Source organism: Lissotriton vulgaris, chromosome 3_1 (assembly GCF_964263255.1).
Source record: "Lissotriton vulgaris chromosome 3_1, aLisVul1.2, whole genome shotgun sequence".
Taxonomy (NCBI): domain Eukaryota; kingdom Metazoa; phylum Chordata; class Amphibia; order Caudata; family Salamandridae; genus Lissotriton; species Lissotriton vulgaris.
In genome coordinates this window covers 871,821,591-871,842,033 of record NC_141689.1, presented here as the reverse complement: position 1 = coordinate 871,842,033, position 20,443 = coordinate 871,821,591, and the positions used below count along the sequence as shown (strand labels likewise).

Below are 20,443 nucleotides of genomic sequence, written 5' to 3'. Positions count from 1 at the left end.
AAAGGTCCTTACGTGCTGCAGGGGTGTGGTGGCAGATGTTGCTTCCTTTGTCTGGAAGTGGTTAGGGAGTGGTGCTCTAAAAGGAACTAAAACCAGACGAGAGTTCAATCCACAGCAGCCGTGTGGTAAGGAGTCTGCATGAAGGCAGAAATGGGAGCTGCAACACCTGATTGGTGTTCTTCAGTAGCCAACCATTTTCTGCATGCCCGTCAGTCAAAATCATGTTTCGTTTTCAGACGTTACCTTAACTTTGTGCAGTGTTCTTGTTTTTTTTAAGTTTGTGCAAGATTCAGTGTTTTGAAAGACTAAAATGTTTTTCCAGACAAGTTCACTAGTTATTGTGCAAGGTTCCATTCCATTTAGAAGTGAAATATTCAAAATGATTAATTACTGTGGTCTAAACATCTAACTAAACCTTAAAGCGAGTGAGTGGAGTAAAGATTATCCAGAAACCAGTCAAATGCCCTATCCCTCCATCCTGCCTGAGAAATTAACTTCAGGCCATGTGATGTGAAATGCTCTTAAGATAGATCCTATCTTCTTTAAGTACCGTCTCGGGTCTCCATAGTTAACGCTGATATGTTGTCTTTAATCTGCATGTTTAAAACACCGTTGCTTTTTTGTACCATAATACTGGACGGAGCAGCTGCGCTATAGGAAGATGCTCAATTACACAAATTATTCTTTTATGGCCAGAATTCATTGGATATCCAAATTGGGCCTTTTTACATCAATCCTTTTTTGGTGGCAGATGGAGCAATAGCTAAATGTTTCTGTTCAGCTCTCTACATTTTAAAATGTGCTTTTACTGAGGTGAAATGCTGGAACAAAAACTATTCAGTTGTCGAGCTCAGTAGACTAAATCCAAAAGGAACCCGGCGGATGTCAGATTATCCACTTAGTTAGTGGCCAGAGAACCCATGGATTCCATAATCTTTCCAGTGAGCCCAAGATGATCCTTTTTGAATGGTAAAACGTTGTCCAGTAAACATAGGTGGGGTCGGTGGGGGGTAAGCAGCAGGTTACTATAGAATTGCACTGTATTTTAGCATTTATGTAGTGCTTCCTTCCCAGTTGTATGGTGCTGAAGCACTTTTTCAGATGGGTAGCACACTACACGTTGGTGGAATTTGTTGTTGTTAGAGTGTTATATTTGTTATGATCCTATGCTGGATGTATATTTGAGTCATTCATGCATTAGTGACAAGAGGAGTGCTCCTACGTTGTCTTGACATGTGGCACCTGGCAGTGTGATGGGGGCAGTGAGAGACAGACAGACAGACTAAAACTAATTGTAATTAGCTTGCAGTTATAATGTACGCTGCAACTACTGTTGGGTTTCATGATTTCTGTTTTGCTAAATGCATTGGAAAGAGCACAGGACTGCCTGGATGAACTGTGCTCGTTGTAGGATAGTTGAGTGAAGGATAATCAAGACTGAAAGATAGCGGCAGCTACACAGGAACAAGGTAGACAGAGGGGCATCAGAATGCTCTGTGTGCGTGTACACCAAAAATGGGTCGCATAGGAGAGGGCCCTGTAATCCACAGAGAAGCATCTGCAAAACAGATAATCTGTCCAATGAGTAAAATTATGTCACATGGGCTGGAATTGGAGTTGTGAGCCGCGGTCCTGCACTTTCTTAAAGGCAGTGATACGGCCTACGGCTGACCGGATACAACCTATGAGCAAAGAAAAGGATGAAAAGCAATCGTGGTAGGCAACTAGAGCAAACACTGCACAATCTTTAAAAGATAGTTGGCATTTCACATGTCTGTAAAAGACTTGCTTCTATTTGTGGTGGTTTAAAAGCAATGTATTGTGGTGAAAGTTAAGGATAGATGAAGTGTGGTGGTAGCACCTAAGGTGTAAAGTCCTTTTGTGATGGGGAGCTCTATCGTGAGTGGGACCATGGATGAGTGTTGATAACATTTTTTTAAGACGAATACTGGTGGAAAGAGGGTCTGGCATGGAGTCCAAGGTTAGCACAAGGGAGTGGCCCACCTCACTAGTTAGTGCTAGATTCCGGAGTAAGTTTTAGGATTATTAACTGTTGCATGGTTTGCTGAATAATCTATTGTCTTTCTGTAATATCTATCCTTTGCAGATATTTTCTCTATTGTACTTTATGTATGGGAGAAGAGTGAACAGATGTGTGTTGTCTTCGGTCTTTAATCACAGTTGATCAATTGACTGAATGCTTGCTTGGAGTTCACTGCAGTGTATGGAATGGTGCAGTTTGGAATGGCTAGCATGTGGGAAACCTGCATAAAATGGTTGTAAACAGTAGATGCTGTTTTGTGGTCTGTTTCTGGAAATTAACCAAAGGTATTTTTCGTCACCCCATGGGCATTCTCAGGATTCACTGGAAGCATGTCCTGCCTGACCCCCTCTTGTTCTGGGTGTACACGAAGTTTTCCAATCTTCAGGGCTGTAATCGGTTCTCCTCTCCTGGAAAATAATTTGCATTTACAAAATAGTAATACCCCCAATAACGAGCTACAGTTGAAGAGAGGAACATGCAGCATAGCCTCTCAAACTTTCAAACTCCATATTGGGTTGGCCGATTGATGCAAGTTTTATTATGTGTGACTGTTTCCCAGTTACTGCCATGCTTGCGTGCTCACATAACCTGAGCCTGATTCATAAAAGCTAAAAGGAAACACAGCCGGGTTATTGTACAATCCTAAACCTGTGAACCATCACACAGCACTCTCCTGAGGGTACACATTAACGTGTTGAGTAGGAGTCGCCAGTGTGCTAGGATCAGTCTCTTCCTTCTTGACATACCAAGTGTAGAAGATTATTATTTCTCAATTCTACCATTATTCACATTAATGTTACCACGCGCTGCTCGAGTGTAATCTAGGATGTGACCACTGTTGACCAGTCTATGATAATATTGTAGATTGTGGCTTTGTAGGTGTGCTTCCCCTCTACCAGGGGCGGCTGGTGACATTTGAAAGTGGTGAGGCGTAAACTAATTTGCATATTGCACCGCAGCGATCGAGCGCAGCGAGCGAGCCCGAACCACCTTGCATCCATCCATACATCATTCATGCATCCACCCATCTATCCTCCCACCCACCCTGCATCCATACATCATTCATTCATGCATCCACCCATCCATCCATCATGCATCCACCCATCATGCATGCATCCATCCATACATCATTCATTCATGCATCCACCCATCCATCCAACCATCCACCCAACCATCCTGCATCCATACATCATTCATTCATGCACCCACCCATCCATCTATCCACCCATCCATCCATCATGCATCCACCCATCATGCATCCACCCATTCATACATCATTCATGCATCCACCCATCCATCCATCCTGCATCCATACATCATTCATTCATGCACCCACCCATCCATCCATCCATCCATCATGCATCCACCTATCATGCATCCATGCATCCATCCATACATCATTCATGCATCCATCCATCCATCCATCATGCATCCGCCCATCATGCATCCACCCATCATGCATGCATCCACCCATCCATCAATCCTGCATCCATACATCATTCATTCATGCATCCACCCACCCTGCATCCATCATTCATGCATCCATCCACCCAACAATCATTAATGCACCCACCCTGCATCCATCCATCATTCATGTATTTTTATGACCATATAAAAATAAATTATGGACTCTAACAAGCCTTTAGGATCGATGTTGAAGGATGTGCCAGTTTACATATTACATCACCCCTACCTTTTTATGCTGGAAACCTTCTACCGCCTATGTATTTGCCATCCTGTAAGCCCTAGGTATTCACTATACAAATTCACATACAAACATACACCAACATGCATGCAATAATAAATGCATATATCATGCTATTCCGCCTCTACCATTTGTTAACATTTTGGAAATTTTATAACCTTAGTTCAAAGAGTACATTATATTTGTGGTGACAGTTGTTAACTCATTTTCTGGAAAATGTTTATACAATGAAATCTGTTGAAGGCTGTTGTTGCAACTATCAAAAAAGAAATTCTGAGAATTTTTACATTTTCAAAACCCCATGCCGTGAAATAAACGGGTGACCTGGAATAGACGCACACATTTCTGCAGCGGATGCTTTAACACACTGAACTATCTCAAGTCATTTGTGCAAGCTAGTTTACTGGAACACCGAAAAACACACACTCTTACCTTGCTGCCGGTCCCGCACACGTCACAGGCTCACAGCGCCCCTGGCCAATCCTGGCGCCAGGGGCACAGGTACCCTCTCGCCCGCAGAACGCCCATTAGGGCTCCTGATGGGCATGCGTAACGCCGCCAAAACACAAGTGCGCATGCGTGGGCACGGGTAAAAATTCACCCTCCGTCCCCACGCATGCGTACTTGTGTTGCCCTCTGTACAATCATGTCAATTAATCAACATGACGCCTGCCCGGCGGTCTGACGTCATGTTGATTCATTGACATGATTGTCATGAGGGAGCTGCGGGCGGCGTCGGGCAGGGGGGGCTACGCCCCGAAGCCCCAATGGACGAACCGCGCCTGCCCTCTACCTTTCACAAATTCTTTTAATTCTGGCAAAATATATGGGACTGTATCTCCAATGCACCGTTTCGCTGCACAACTGAGAACAACTCTGCTGCAGTAGTCCAGGGAACACAAATTAAAATGCTAATGCCATCATCTTCTTCATGGAAAATAAGGAAGGCCACATTGTGAGAAGTTGGCCCGATATGCAACGTTCGCTATTCTAGCGACCGCTATGTATCGTTCCAACGACCCTTATGGTGTTTGGTTGTAAGTCAACCTATAGACCAGCTATCCTAGTAGCGTGGATACGAGCAGTCTAAGGCTAAAGACTCGAGAGGGCGTGTTAAGCCAGCTGTTTACCACACATGTACCCCTTGAACACCCAGTGAAAGGACACCACACAAGTGTTATGAAAATAAACAGTATATTTATTAAGAATCACAACAGCCCTGTACTCTTTATGAGGACAGGGTACTAAGCACAAACCAAATCTCTTTAGCAAATACTTCAAGTGCACAATTAGGAACAAGTGTCCGAGGACACGGAAAGATTAAGGTCTCGGGCGGACCCGATAAGGCAAGTCGGAAGCGAGGGACTCGGGACCCTAGAGTAAGGAGGCTATGCAGGCACCGAAATGCCGAGTTACCTAGCCACGAGGGCTGCGGCTGCACAAGTCTTACAGGCGTCGGGGTCTTCGCTGACGAGCCAGGAGCCGGAAGAAAAGGAGTTGCTGGCCGGCGACCAGTGCTGAATAGTTCGTAGAGATCCAAGCCTGGATCGGAGATTGAAGAAACCTGAAAGCAGAGGGGACCAAGTTCGTACTACTAGCCAGTAGTCAGAGGGTACCAGGAAGGCACCGGTTGGCCGTCACCTCGACCAGGTGAGTGGGCGACGCTAGGCTCTGCAGTCTCACGGACCAGGAGGCGTTGTCGGCGACCACGGCGGAGGTGCGAGCTGTCCCACGAAGGATGATGCTGTCGGCGTCGCTGGGCCCAGGATGGGGCAACAAGCCTTGGCAGTTCTCAGGGCCACGTGGTGGGCCTAAGAGGGCGTCTTGAGTGGACCAGGAGGGTCCGGGGTGCTTCTCGCAAAGATGGAAGCAAGGGCCAGTCTGGAGCAACCAGACCAGCAGTGATGATTCTCGGATGTCGTCACAGAAGGACACAAGCCAGCGGCTAGTGACCAGACAACGTGCTGAGCAGCGAGCAGAAGGGCCCCACACAGATCGTGGAGATGCTGGGAGACTGCACTTCGGTGCTGGAGCGGCTCAGGGTCGGGGCTTCTCGGACCCCAGAGCACTCACCAGAGAGTTACCTCGATGGTCGTGCTGGTTTTAAGAGCGTGCAGGTTCTGATGATGGCCGGTCCCTCGAGGTCTCGTCGCACCCACAGATCACAGCTGAGCTGATGATGTGGGTAGAGGTCAGAGGTGCCAGGGAAGCCGGTTCTCGTCGAGCTGGGCCGTCGGATTCCTTGAGGAAGGACTTACAGCAAACCGCAGAGTTCTTAGTTGGTGCCCGCTGATGCAGGGTGACTACTCCTTAGTCACAAGGGAGAAATCTTGAGAAGAGTCTTGAATGTCCTTTCGTAGAAAGTAGTTCTTGAATCAAAGATGATCTAATTTGGAAGGGTCCCCGCTCCGGTCTTTATTCTAAAGAAAGGGGTGGGTACATGACTAGGTCCTGCCCTAAGGGTGGGACCAGGAAGGGGGCAGTTACACCCCTCTCCCCTGCCGGACTTTCCCCAGGCCAGGGCTGTCGCCCCTGGAACTGGTTCTAACCGGCAGATGCGTAGTGAGCACCGGGGTGCCACTCCGCAGTCACCTTCACGCAAAAGCCCTACCTACCCAGAATACACAAACCCTGTCTGGGACGGTGCGAACACCGCCCTCGACGGGAAACCCTTTGTCCAAGCGCTCCTCGCTGGAAGGACTCCCAGCAGCAGGAGGTCAGACTCGTGTCTGTGGTGGCAGCATCCATTTTGTGGAGCTGAGGCTTCAGTTAACTTTAACCGGGGTTCACGGTTACGTGCATGTCGTGTCCCTCTAGAGGGGTGGGATGCTAACCTCATCGCCAGAATTGGTGAGAGGGCAGCACCCCGATTCGTATGACACCTTACTCGACATGCCTGGATAACGCGACACCGGAGTTACCGTTATGGTACGCGTTATCATGGAACAGCCATTGGGTCTTGATTCCGCAAACTGCAACCGGGCTCGGCTCGGGCCTGAACCTAGCTCACACGAGCCCACGCACTCTGCCTTCAGGATTGTTAAGGCCTGCCATAGGAGTGACTGATAGGAACTCGGGTGTCCATTGTATGGTTAGATATAGAGCTACTATACCTAAAGCGAAGGGTGGTTACACGGCTTCGCCCCAGCTGTCGTGCAGCCAGTTGTGTCAAATTTAGGAGGCCAGCCAGGGGTGGCATAATACATGCTTCAGCCCCTGGCGGCCCTGGGTACACCTATGCCCTGCGTTACGGGGTCTGATAAGGTGGCCCAGTACCAATTGGTAAATGCACCTAGGGTACATATCGTAATTTAGAAAGAGAACAGCCAGGCTGTGGGTCTGATTAGCAGGCCCACAGCCAGAGAAAGTCGTAAACCAGTGAAACAAAAGCAAAAAATCTGGGTGATCATAGGATTGCAGACCCTACTCTCCTACACACATGCTTAGGATAAATAATAACACAGATTGTCCCAAGGGTGAAGAGTAAAAACCAGGCAGCACACTCTGTGTTTTACATCACCAAAAACACTTCCTTATGTAAAAACCCCTGCTACTTGTGTTTGCCGGTGTTGTTCTCCACATTAGGAGCTCACCCACGGGGTGTTTTGTGTTATTATATCATCATTGCTCTTGATAGATGTGGTCTGTTTCCTTCTATTAGAAGCTAAATGTGCCCTTTAAAGTGTCAGCAGATATCTTTGTGTGCCATCGCCATAACAGCGTGTCTAAGTGTTGGCCTTGCCCTAGAACCGTGAGGCTGAAGCAGACACTTGTACAGAGGCTATTGAACTGCTGCACCCTAGTACCGCAAGGCTAAATCAGATGCTAACTCAGAAGCACAATGATACAGTGATGCGAAGGGAACGGCGGTGAGGCAATATGCACAAACTCCTGCAAGTGAAGGTCTGCAGAAGACTCCTTTTATGCCCTCCTGTCACCTTGTCAGTGCATAAGCGGTGAAGGAGCCTGGCTTATGATAGTTTCCTTTGCCTGCAGCACTGTGACCGGGCAGTTGTTGCAGAAACCTTGCTATTCTATTTTTCCATGATTGGTAAACTTCATTTGTAGGTGTTAGCAGAAGAGTTGATTATACACTGAAACATGGGATGGTTGGTGAAAATGAAGTTTGAGAAACAGATTTCATAGCTATGGTGAAAAATGGTTTTAATACCCGAGCTTGTAAATGCAATTGTCTTAAAGAAAAAAAACAGGGCTTTATCGCACATTGCCCAGGCAGATAATGTTTCTACAATAAACCCATTTTGCAATTCACGAGGAAGGTTTTGCTTATGATTTCACAGGTTTACTTGGCAAGCTTCTGTTTATCTAAGTTGTGCTAGCCAGGTTCCTGTAATAATCCACACATTATATTTGCACAGTGACCTTTCCATCTCCAATCCATCACCTTAGTTGTGCTGCTTATCATGGTCCTGCCAGTCGAAGCAATGGAAATGAATATTATCCCACTGCTGTGTACGTAACTAAGATGCTAACTAGGTGACCTCACCTGTGGCCCTTGTGGGTTTCTTCTAGTGGTGGACACATTTAGTGGGACAACGCGGGACTGTGGCCGAGGTAAGAGTGAGGATGTCAGGAGAAGAGTTCCAGAGAGCATTACGCCTTAGAACTAATTGATCCTTTGCACACAGGAAATAAACAATGCTTTGGATATCATGGGTGTCTGTCTCAATTACAGATGCCAGGGCAGCAACATGCAGCCCAGGATGAAGGCCCGTACCCACCCCCTCGGGTCACTGGCACATGTTGACACTGGCTATGCAACCAATGGCTGTGGGAAATGGTCTGTACATTATTAGCCTGACTGAACTGAACCACCCTACTTAGGATCTTGCTAATTGGTGATCAAGAATGACCCCGCAGCTGGTGGACCTCAGCCCTGGCATTACCGCTTGTGCACACCACAGTGCTGCATAAAACAGCACAGAAATGGCCATTTATCCACTCAGCAATTTGAGCCATACCGTGACTTGACTGATGCTGCGCAACTTGCCTCCATATACCATGGCCTCCTGAGAGAATTCTCCAATCACCTGGTTTATGTTCCCCTGAAACCTACTCAGTGTAATGAAATCTGTGTGTTCATCCTTTCTGCAGCGTCCACTCCCTTCCTCTTAAGCGAGTAAAGAGTTGCTCCTACATTTTTTACCCTTTTGTTCAAGACTCTGCTTATTGATTATGTGGTCTGCAATTTACTAATTGACTCTAGGTTAGAACTTCTCAGAAGTAAGTGTTTTTATGCGAGCTTCCAAAATGGCCGCTGACGCCGGCGCACCTTTGGCACGCATCTACGTCCAGCCACCACTCGTGGGCTGCCCTCCAAGTCTGTCGCGGTCAATACAGCCCGACGCAAACAGGCGCGCTCGAGACAGAGTGCGTGCGCGAGTTGTTCTTGAGTGGATAATTAGCCTTCATCTTCGCTGTGAAGCTGGGTTCCCGATCGATCTGCCCCGCGCAGACATTGGGCTGCTTGAAACGCCCAAGAGATGCAGACGGTGTTGGAAGTAGTTTCCAACTGTATTCTGTGTCTTATTAAAAGTGCCTTCTGCGATGGATTAATGTCTGCCTGCATTGATCGCTTCTGCTGCTGTGTAATTAATTGCCTGGCGTGTTCGCCCCTTGTTGTTTCTACGTGTCTGAGTGAACCTTGGTAGGTGCGGCCGTTTCAGGCTCTCACCCGTTCAGCGGAGACTGCACGTGGGCCTCTGTTTCCTTTGGCTAGACAGGCGTCATTCTGCCCGTGTTACGGTCGGATGCCTCTCCTGCAGTCCAGCTGCTCCTGCTCTTGTTCCAGGTTGGTGGCTGTTCTTGCAGCTGTCCAACGATCACACGAAGCCGGGGTCCGTTCTTTGCTAGAGTCCGTGTATCCAGATGTTCGAAACCATTCTTCCCCTTTTAGAGGTTTAAATCATGAAAACACCAATTGCGCTTAACTCAACTTTTCAACTGAGAGACGATAAACGGCTGTCTGCGTCCACTTCCTCAATTTAATTTACTGTCTGTGGCCTGGCACAAGAAACTGGATATCATGTCTCTTATTTAGATTAGGGGGCGGTAGGTGTATTCTGGTTAAGCCAGGCCACATCATCCTCTGACCAGACAGCTGCTGATGCCGCAGAAGGCTCCGGGTCTGGTCTATGTGGAAGAACCTGCCATCATGTTATAATTGTGACCGCCATCCCAGGAATTATGCACAGTATTGGTACAGGCGAGCCTTCCGTCAAAAACTGAAAATATTCTGTACTTACTCTCTACAGAATTCAAGAAGTACAAATTTACAGATGAGCAAATTTCACACGAGGTTTAAAAGTGTTTTTTTCGATCATTAACTATTAGGTTACATACACCTATTTCAACGGCAGTACCCAAAAAAATAAGCATTCATTATACTCTCGAGAAGTGGACATATATGTGTCATCTATAGATCTGTGCGCGCAACAGAAGTTCGGCCTAATGCGGAGCAGTCCCTAACAATTCAACTGTTTGCAAAAAACGATAGTGCAGTACCTTTGTCACGTCAACTTTTATAGCCCCTAAACCTGAAAGTATTCAGGACCGGCAAATCCCAGCTCGCTAAAACTCTGCAGAGCATATGTTACAAACCCCGTGTGACGGCTTTGTCATGATGGATGTTGTTGTTAAATTGGCTGAATATTTCCTGTATTTCCTGTCTGTGTATGTGCAGGCTTGCACTCTGCATCCGGGAGGCTATCTGAATGAGCACCGAGAGTCATCCACTGGGTTCAACCCGACAGGACGGTGGGTCAAGTGTCGAAGACTAGTCTGCACCCTAGTCTTCTTTCTGCCTCTTATGAATGACACCTTAATTTGTGGCTGGTGCTCTGCACTCTTCTGTGGCGGGCTGGGTATTTATTAGCTATGTAAACCGATGGCTGTTGTTCATGATTTTGACGTATTGGAAATAATAGATGTTTATTTTATAAGAGTCCGCACTTCTATCAGGGCTGCACTGGTCCCATCTGACTTTCTGGCTTAAAGTGCAAGATACGTACAGCTGTCATTATGCACTGGATCCCCGTGAAAGATGTATTGGCACCAGGTAGGCAAAAGCCATGTATTGCCCCGCCCCCACCTCTGGGGAAGACTTTACTGCTGTGCTTCGGTGCAGGGCAACTGTTGAGATGCAATTACGGGAAACAGCCACTACAACGAAGCCGTTTCCACGAATGCAGTAACCACGCATGTTTTACAACGCATGCGTGGTTACCACTATAACCTTTACCACGCATTCCTTTACTACGAAATACGTAGTAAAGGAATGTGAGTTAAAGGTCCAATAAAGAAGAGGGAGCTTGGGGGGCGAGGGGGGGGGGGGGGGTCTCCCCCCCCCCAAAAAAAACAAAAAACGAGCGGAAATAAAAAAGAACACTTACATTAAAACGCACTTCAGTGCCACTGTCATCAATGAAAGAGCCTCCACAACGTCGTAGCGTAGCGTGTCCGTCATTATAGAAGTCCTTTTTTTATTTTCTAAGACGTGTTTTGACGCTTGTTTCTGTGGATGATGGAAGTATATGCTGCTGATGAAAGAGTGCAGGTGTCGGGTAAGAAAACAAATGTATGATCAAAAAAATTACCATGATTTAAAAGTATGAAGTGTTTCTCTCCTTTCCTTTCCTTTCGGTCTCCATGCCTCATTTCCCTGGATGTAGCCTACTAACGGTAATAATAATATGCAAACATTATTTAGCCTATCACTATCATTATGTAGAATAGAATGACATATGTGCCTAAGGGACGTAAGATGTTTCGAAGATGGTTTTTTTCCGTAGAATAATCCTGCGTTCAAAAATGCTGCGTGCTAAAGCCACTTGCAAAGTAAAATTCGCGTGGTAATGCCATGCGTGGTACTGGTTAGCGTGGTATAATCTCATAACCGCAATTACTCCTCCTGGATAGAAGTGCAATTAGCCGAGTCATAATTTCTATTTCACTTTTCATTAATGAGCCAAAAAGGAAGCCACCCCTCCCTCTAACTTTTATAAGATGATGGATATTGGATGGTACAGGCTTCGCAGTTGTGCTCCGCACACAAGTTTGGATCCTGCAGTAGATAAAGTGGCTGGCCGAGAGCCGGCCCTTAACAGTTGAATCTTCCCTTGCGCAAATCTTGATTTCAATCCTTTTTGTAAATGTTCCTGTTCTACGATGTAAGGCAACGGAACAATAGTGAGGTGACCGGATGGGATGTTAGAGTTCATGGAAGTGTAGTAGTTCTCGTGACAATGAAAGGTTCTTGTCGGGTGGATTGTGTGCAAATGACGGCCTTAAGCTGCTGCCATCGGTGGATGATGATCTTCAGCCATCTACTGTAAGCCGCCTCTGTGTGTGTGTGTGTGTGTGTGTGTGTATATATATATATATATATATATATATATATATATATATATATATATATATATATATATATTTAACACACACAAAATTATTTGCAAAACACAAAAATTAGTCCAAATATAAAGACAAAAAGTCAATCTGCTGCCATTGTTTTTAATTACAATGAAGCTGAGCCCACTGTTAGGGCAACCATTCTTGATACAACACTTAAAAATTTAATATAGTGCCCTGGAAAAGGGGGGAGAAAAGGGAATTGTGCAGTGAGTGTAGGAGAGGGTAAGTGACATAAAGACAAAGCCACAAGGCCATACAATAATGGATTGACAAATACACTAACTTAGATATAACCGACCATAGGTTCAAATGTAACACTACAGAGTAACATGCTTCATGAGTATAATTAACAACACAATTATTGGAATGAAGCTGAAAACGCAGGGAAAAAAAGTCAACGTTTCGACCCCTTTATAGAAGCAGGCTTGAATTGATCCCTTGCAATGGGGTCTTCATCAGGACAGGAGACAGGGACACAAACCTATTTAGTGCAGAAATTGACAATTAGGGTCGACTCCTAGGTAAAATATAATTAAAAAACTAAGCACATCGAAATTAAAGAAAACAAGACATACCAGGGATGCTTGTTTTCAAGGGCGGAGAAAGAACTATCAATCCCACAGGACAGACTAGATAGCAACTGGACTTCTGAACCAACCTCTGGTATCAGAAAGAGTACACTACATGGCTGGGTAATTAACATTGAAGAGAGGCGTCATTCTGGATAGGGAAGAAATAATGAAAAAAGTAAGCCAATACCAGACGGATTAGATGGTAAAAGGCGCATCAGGATTAAAGTAAGTGAACTTACAATGTGCACCATGTTGTAATTCCCAAATATGTTTGCGATCGGTCTGGGACACTAGAGTAGGTATAGTTCGTAAGTGGACCTCCGAGTCACATCAATGTGTGAATCGACAAAAGAAAAATCGGGCAACTGTAGGTCTCTGAAAGGAAAGAATGAGACCATCACCAAATATAGCAAGCGCCAGGGAACTCCTAAATAAACAAAAAGTTCAATGAAGTGGAAGGGGCGCCTACCGGTTACCATTTGAATCAAGGCGATCACCGAGCTTACATCATGCACACTGCAAAATCTTAATATTCAATCCGGCACCTGTATGAAACACACAGAAACTAGAGGTCTGCATTAGAAATCCATTGAGGAGCAGTTAACTAGTGTCTAAGTTCCGGGCCATGGGGTAGAGGACATACCTGATGCGTAGTTAGTTGTTCAGAATTCAAGCCACAACAGTGTAACAGAGTTCACCGGGTAGCTCAAAGCTTAAAGTGCGATCACATGGTACTGATGGTCATGGAAATAGAAGAAGGCGAATGTGTATTGCAAATGCACTGATATTGAAGCGACCATCGTAGAATGACTAGTGAATAAAATCAAAGAGTGCACCAGAATGCCTCCTAATATGTTGCAAGATGATACATGTCGGGCCACTAATACTCAAAGGCAGATAGCCAGATGAAATCACAATGCTGTCATTGAAAAGCATGTAAAAAAATTGTATTTACATGAAACGATCAGTGACCGACACTACGAGACTCAAGATACATCAGTGTGCATTTCCGTTCAGGGTGAATTATAAAAGAGGAACAGAAACCCAAAAGGTGTCTAACTGGTTTTATTCTGTAATTAATACATAAAAATGCCAAATCATTATAAATAGCATAGTAGATCAGTTAGATTGTTCCTAAAGACATACATTATAGGATCAAATCACAAATGTCGATTTGGATTTAAATTTTTCGAGAGACAACAAGTTATGGCGTACCTGTCACAAGACGGTATAGGCCACCGCAAGCATGTTTATCAAATCTTGGTTTGGAGATACCCAATTAACTCACATGAAACAATGCTATCTTACATTTGACATCCAATCAAACCCATCATCACATGTATATATTGCAAAATGGCGTACCTGTCACAGGACGGTAAAGGCCAATGCATCAATTATTACCATTTGATGATAATCACACATTTATGCCCATACACCAAGGTTGACAGAACTTAACCAGTCTAGATAGATCACGCCGTCATTAGGAAAGAATAAAAAATGATGAATACACCACCATGCATTATATCTTACAAACCAAGACCTTGAGGTCATTTGAGAAGGAACCAGGGGGAGCGAGAGATTAATGAGGTCTTTGGCAGTAAACGTGTTTTAAGGTTTGCGTTGAGGAGGGCGAGTTGAATATCCACGTCACTTGTTTTTCCTAGGTCTCGGAATTCAGCCAGAGAAAATGCCCTAAAGGAAATGAGCATAGAAAGAGTGAAGTTTTTTTTTTTTTTTAAATTTCAAAAGTTTTTTATTGGTTGTTTCAGCATAGACATATAAAAGCAAATCCATTAGCGTAATAGGAGTCATAAGTTAACAAATCAAAATTACTGTATGGTACAATATATCATAGTAAATGACAGTACAAAAGCACCTGGCTGACATTTAGCCTAGAACAGCAGAGCACGTATCACATACTCAACAACAATTCAGCGACAGACATTGTATTTTAACAGCATTGTACTCATTCGTTAAAGACAATTATCTATGGTAGCTGATAGAGCAATGAAGGCGGGCGGGGAGCATATGTTGGTGGGACGTGGATGGTGTGTGGTCCAATCTAAGGTGGCTTACGTGACGTGAAGTAGTTGTCAAGAGTCAACCATAGTTTTCTCGTGGGAGGGCGCCACGGTGACTGAAGGAGTGCAATATTGTCTGCTCCACGTAAGCTGATTATCCAATTCAGCCACCCTGCATAGTTGGCCTTGCTGGTATCCTTCCAGTTGCTGAGGACTGTTTTCACCGCCGCCGAGAGGAGGAGGTCAAGTAATGCCCTATCATCTGCATCAAGGGAAGGGTCTTGGGTGAACCCGAAAACTAGGTAAGGGAGCTCTTTTACTGGTGAGATGTGGAATAACTTTGAGATCAATTCGAATATCCTCTCCCAGAATTGCGCCACGCAGTCGCATTCTAGGATTATGTGTGATAAGTCACCCTCCGCACGTTTGCAATTCCAGCAAAAGGCATCTGGGGATAGGTTGTGTGTTTTAAACCCGCAAAGGGGTGATGATGATTAGGGCATTTTGAGCAGCGATAAGAGTTGTGGGTGTGGTCTTTGCAGATGTAGTGTGTTGTCAGAGTCTCACTGTAGGCTTGAGTCTGCGTGACTTAAACAAAGGTGCAAAAAACACAGGTGATGGACAGAATGCAGAACAATGTCTTACATTCACCCCAGTACAAAGATCTTGGCCTAAATTAATCTTTTTTTTGCACTCCACACCACCCTTAAACAAAGGTGCGTTCCTGGTTGCGGTATTCATTGCTTTTTAGGGCTCGGGCCTACATCACACTGCGTCAACAGTGTGGGCAGAGCCCAAGAGTCCTGTAGTTAGCGTTTCCGAACAGCTACCTAAAAATTCCTTGCTGCTCGTGATTTTTAGTCCTTTATTTTTGCCAGCTACATTTCAATTGGCCTTCTGGTGCGGGTCTTTTTGGAAGAGAGCACCCAATAGGCCATAGGCTGTTGAGTTGCTCCACTTCCTGCATATTCCGTGCGGACACGAGCAGCAGAAGGGCATAAATCTTCAATTACCAGCTGTCATGGCTCGCGGTAATTGAAGACAGATGGTGGGCGCGCAAGACAGATGGTGGGCGCGCGTGCACTAGTCTCGATTTTTTTTTTTCTCTGCTCTCACTGAAACCACGTCAGCCCCACAGAGTAAACACCATTCCTTGCACGAGCAGCACTGCGCGTTCGCCTCTCTTGCGCTCCCTTGCCCCCGCTCCTCTGTGGTGCGCGCGCACCACTCGTTTTGCTTTGTTGTTATTTCCATCTATGCCCAAATTAAATATACGCCGTCTTGAAGTGGATATAGTGCACGCACTAAATTGGAGAATGTATAAAAATACTCGCTTTTCACAGTTCTGGAATGAATCTCGTTACACGCAGTGGCTTTAGTGGTGCGAGTTTTTCGTTTTGGGAATTCGTTATACTGTAGAGTGTGCACACAGTCCCGCTGCGGCCGACACATTGTTTCTTTACAGTGCCCTTTTGTGTCAGGCCACTTGAGCGCCGCAGCACCTGCTTTTTGCTCGGACTCCCCACACAAGCAGCCGGTGGCCCCCCTACTACCCAACCCCCTCGGCTGCATATCTAAGGAGTTTGGGCGTTCACTCTATTATTCTAAACCTCTGTTAAAGTTTACTTTCTTTCTAACAGTATTGTTAATTACCACCCGAGAGGGCAGGGGTAATGCACTGGAAATGTATAATAAAAATACCTGTTTTTACATCTCTGAAATAAATATGGTTATGCACAGTGGCTTTAGTGGTGGGATGTTTTTGTTTGGGGAATTTGTAATACTGTAGAGTGTGCACAGTCCCGCTGCGGCTGTCACTCCCTTTTTTTACAGTGCCCATTTGTGTCAGCCCGCTCGAGCGCTGCAGCGCCTGCTTTGTGGTCAGATTCCTTACACAAACAGTCGGTGGATGTGTCTCCTCCCCCTGCCGCATATCTAAGGAGTTTGGGGAGTTCACTCTATTATTTTAAACCCCGCTAAACTTTACTTTCTTCCTAAAGCAATTGTTAATTACGACCCGAGAGGGCAGGGGAAAGTGGACAGTGAACTGGAAAGTGACGGTATTATTCCATGTTTGTGATGACAATTGTAGTTTATAAGACAATGTCGAGTACATCTTGAAAAGCCACGATTATTTAGTGGGAGGCATGTGCATGTTCTAGCTTCTTGGGAAATGTTAGCGTTCGTGTGCTAGTGGTGTCTGTAACGCGCAGCCGTGTTATTCTATACTTAATAATAAGCATGTGTATCTAATTAGCGCGTGTTAGCTTTGTTGTTGCGCTCGCTGCAAATGCATACATGATAGGCATTACAAGTAAATTAATAGGAAAAACACAGCAAAGTGGACATGCAGTAGATGAAAAAGAATGTATGATATAGAAATTCTCTAAGGATCGCATACAAGCATTGCTTAGATACATTGTGTGTGTGTGTATCACTGTGTATGTGTGTACATTACTGTCTCTGTGTGTGCATGATTGTTTTTATGCGTGTATTACTATCTCTGTGTTTACATCATTGTCTCTGTTTGTGCATCACTGTGTCTGTGTTTCTGTCTCTGTGTACGTGTTTGTGTATGTACATCACTGTCTCTGTATGTGCAACACTCATCTGTGTGCATCATTGTCTCTGTATGTACATTACTGTTTCTGTCTGTACATTACTGTTTCTGTCTGTACATCACTGTCTCTGCAGCAGTGCTTATGTACGTGCATCAAGCCTCTGTGTGCATAAATGCGTTAGTGTGTGCATCACTGTGTGTGTATGTGTATTACTGTCTTTGTATGTGCAATATGTCTCTGAAAGTGCATGAATGTGTTTGTGTGTGTCTGTGTATGCACTTCTGCCTCTATAGTCTCTTTTTGTGCATCTCTGCTTGTGTTTGTGTCTTCGTGTGTACCTGTCTCTATATATGTGTATCTCTGTTTTTGTATGTACATCTCGTGTCTGTATGTGCGTGTCTGTGTTTACTTTTTTATCTGCGTTTTTGTGTCTGTATGTGCATCTCTGTATATGCGTCTTGTTAAAGCATAATGTGGAATTTTATTCATAAATTCTGTTCTCCGGGTGCCATCTGTGTAAGCTGCCACGTTGTATATAACTTGTTGGCTATTATAAATCACTTCCATCTGTTTCACGGCGCAGTGAGTGCAGAGTGAGTGTGAGAGTGACTGAGTGCAGAGTGAGTGCGAGAGTAACTGTGAGTGCAGAGTGACCTATTCATCTAAAGTGCAGCATGCCACCATTCCTACTGTTCCAATCCAACACACATTTTCCACTACAAACCACATGCATACACTCCATAACACATGGCTAAAACACATTGCCATTTACAATTCCATTAGCTCTAACTCAAAAAAATCCGAGACCTATTCCATTTCTATTGCTTGTTTGTGGAGCTCTTGAAGGGCGTGCAACGTTGAAAATTTTGTTTGTGTAGTGGTGTCTCTTAACTTTCGGATGTAAGGTTTTGGTGAAGCTGGAACTGCAGTCTGTCACCAGCATTGTTGGTTTTCCAAAGTCTTTCAAGGGTTCTGCTTTTTGCTTCATTGAATCAGCCTAAATTGCACTGATTCCCAGGGCCCTTGGATTATTTGCTGAGAATAACCATGTCAAAGACTGAAGAAAGCCACAGGTCAGAGTGTTGTACCCTTATAGATTCCTTCGGCAAGGCACCGGAAACGTGGATACATTTTGATTTGCATAAATCAACCCGTACTTTGCAATGTCCTTAATTATTCTGAGCCGCCAGGTTGATATGGGTAACGATAATTACTTTGGGTTGCACTTCTCCAAGAAGACACAATAAAAACAGATTTGTTTTTGAAACGTGTTTTTTATTTCATATGTCTGGTGAATCTAATAATGCTGGTTTCACACTCAGCATTCACAATCTCGAGACTGATGAGTAAAAATGCATACTGCCTGATATCACCTAAAGAACTGTATTGTTTACTGTGAACGCGTGTTTTTAATTTGTAGCTAAATATAGAATTCATCTCAGCTCAGGGCTTTGAGGTTGCGTCCTTAGAGCTTGTGGTGGTAGGTTGGTTTGTTTCTTTCTACCAACATGCCGGTGGATTATTTATAGAGCATAAATAGGAACTTGTTGTAAATTGTTGACAATGTAAAACAATCTGGAGTGTATATGTAAATGTTTGTTGTGTATCTCTATAGTAAGGACGTCTGCATAGGTGCATCGGTTTATGGAATAAACCTCCTTTACAACTGGTGCGAATTCCTTTGAAGTTAAACTGCCCCACTCTCTCCCCCGGGCTCTGGGGTCAAGTTGCAGGTAGGACAGTGAACCACCAGCAGGCAGCGTTCTATGGCAGTAACTTTCCACAGGCGTTTAGTTCCTGTGACGCAGTCACAGCTTGTGTTGTGCACATGCACCAGGTGGCTCATTATTGCTGCTGCAGTGCACCTGAGACCCGGAAGTGTAAAGACGGCCGCCTAGGGATAAGGTGAACATTCTTTGGAATGCGCTACTCAGGAATGCGCACTTAATGTGAGATGGATGGTGTAGAAATGCACTGAAGTATGAAATAGCGGGGCATTGTTTATGATATCGCTAAATTTCATAGAACTTATTTTTGATATAAGAAACCTGGAACTGGAGCAAACAATTTAATGTCCATTGCAATTAAAAAAATTCAGATTGCACCAGTAGCTATAGAAACTTAAAATTTAAAGCACACGTGCGTTGATATTAAACGGCTGGATGTCTATGGCTCCCAATGGAAGAGACTGTGCCTCTGCATATTGCGATCAAGGCATCCAGATTTCTGAAGTTCAGGTGTTTGGAATGCAAGCGACAACTGCCTTTGTTAGGGCGAGCCTACTAGACACCACATGCACTATAGGCATATTATGGCTCGGCGCTCGCCCATTGAATGCCATTCACTGGCTTTTCTGTAACTCTCATTTGCCTGTTTCTTAATAGATGTATATGCCTGGTGCTAACAGCACAAAATGACAAGGCAGTCACACCAAACGCTTTTTTTGTTTATTTAATAAATTTTAGCTGCGCTGCTCAACATCAGAGATGCTGTGCATGCAGAGTGGCTAAAAACCATTGTCAAAACCAATGGGTCACAAAGAAGAGACTTCTTGGCTTTGCCTATGCTTGTTTCTCTGAAGCTCTGGAGAAGAGGCACAGCCAACAGTGGGGTTTTCCTTTTACCTCTTTCTAAGATGACGCCTAATGTAAACTCTACAGATGGGCTTGCATTTTTCATTTAGAACATTTGGAGCGTATGCTGATATTTTTCTCTGAATACCATTGCCTTTCTTTGATGACATTGACAGGAGGCTGGTAATATCACTTTTTTTTTTTTTTTTTGGTGTAAAACTTTTATTGATATTCATCATCCACGTTACAACAGTACAATTACACAGTAAGCATGACAGGAGATAAGAATAGAATGTCACGTACTTCCACACAGCTATTCAGCCGACAACCCTCCGGTCCGGCAGCACAGGATGAGGATGATATGGCAGACCATCAGGATGTAAATATCGGAGTCATGAAGTTTTACTTTTAAGGTTCATTTTTGTTTTTGTTCCATTTATGAAAAATCAAAACCAAACCATAGTGGCTCAATAGTATTGTATAGACATGAAGCAATATAGAACATAAAATGCTAGTAGAACACACCGACCCCCAACC

The 20,443-nt window shown here is 44.6% G+C and overlaps 1 protein-coding gene across 1 annotated transcript in view; it reads left to right on the top strand.

Moving 5' to 3' along the window:
* Positions 1-20,443, top strand: part of DAPK1 (death associated protein kinase 1) — a 633,429-nt gene that overhangs the window by 55,990 nt on the left and 556,996 nt on the right. The window lies entirely within an intron of this gene.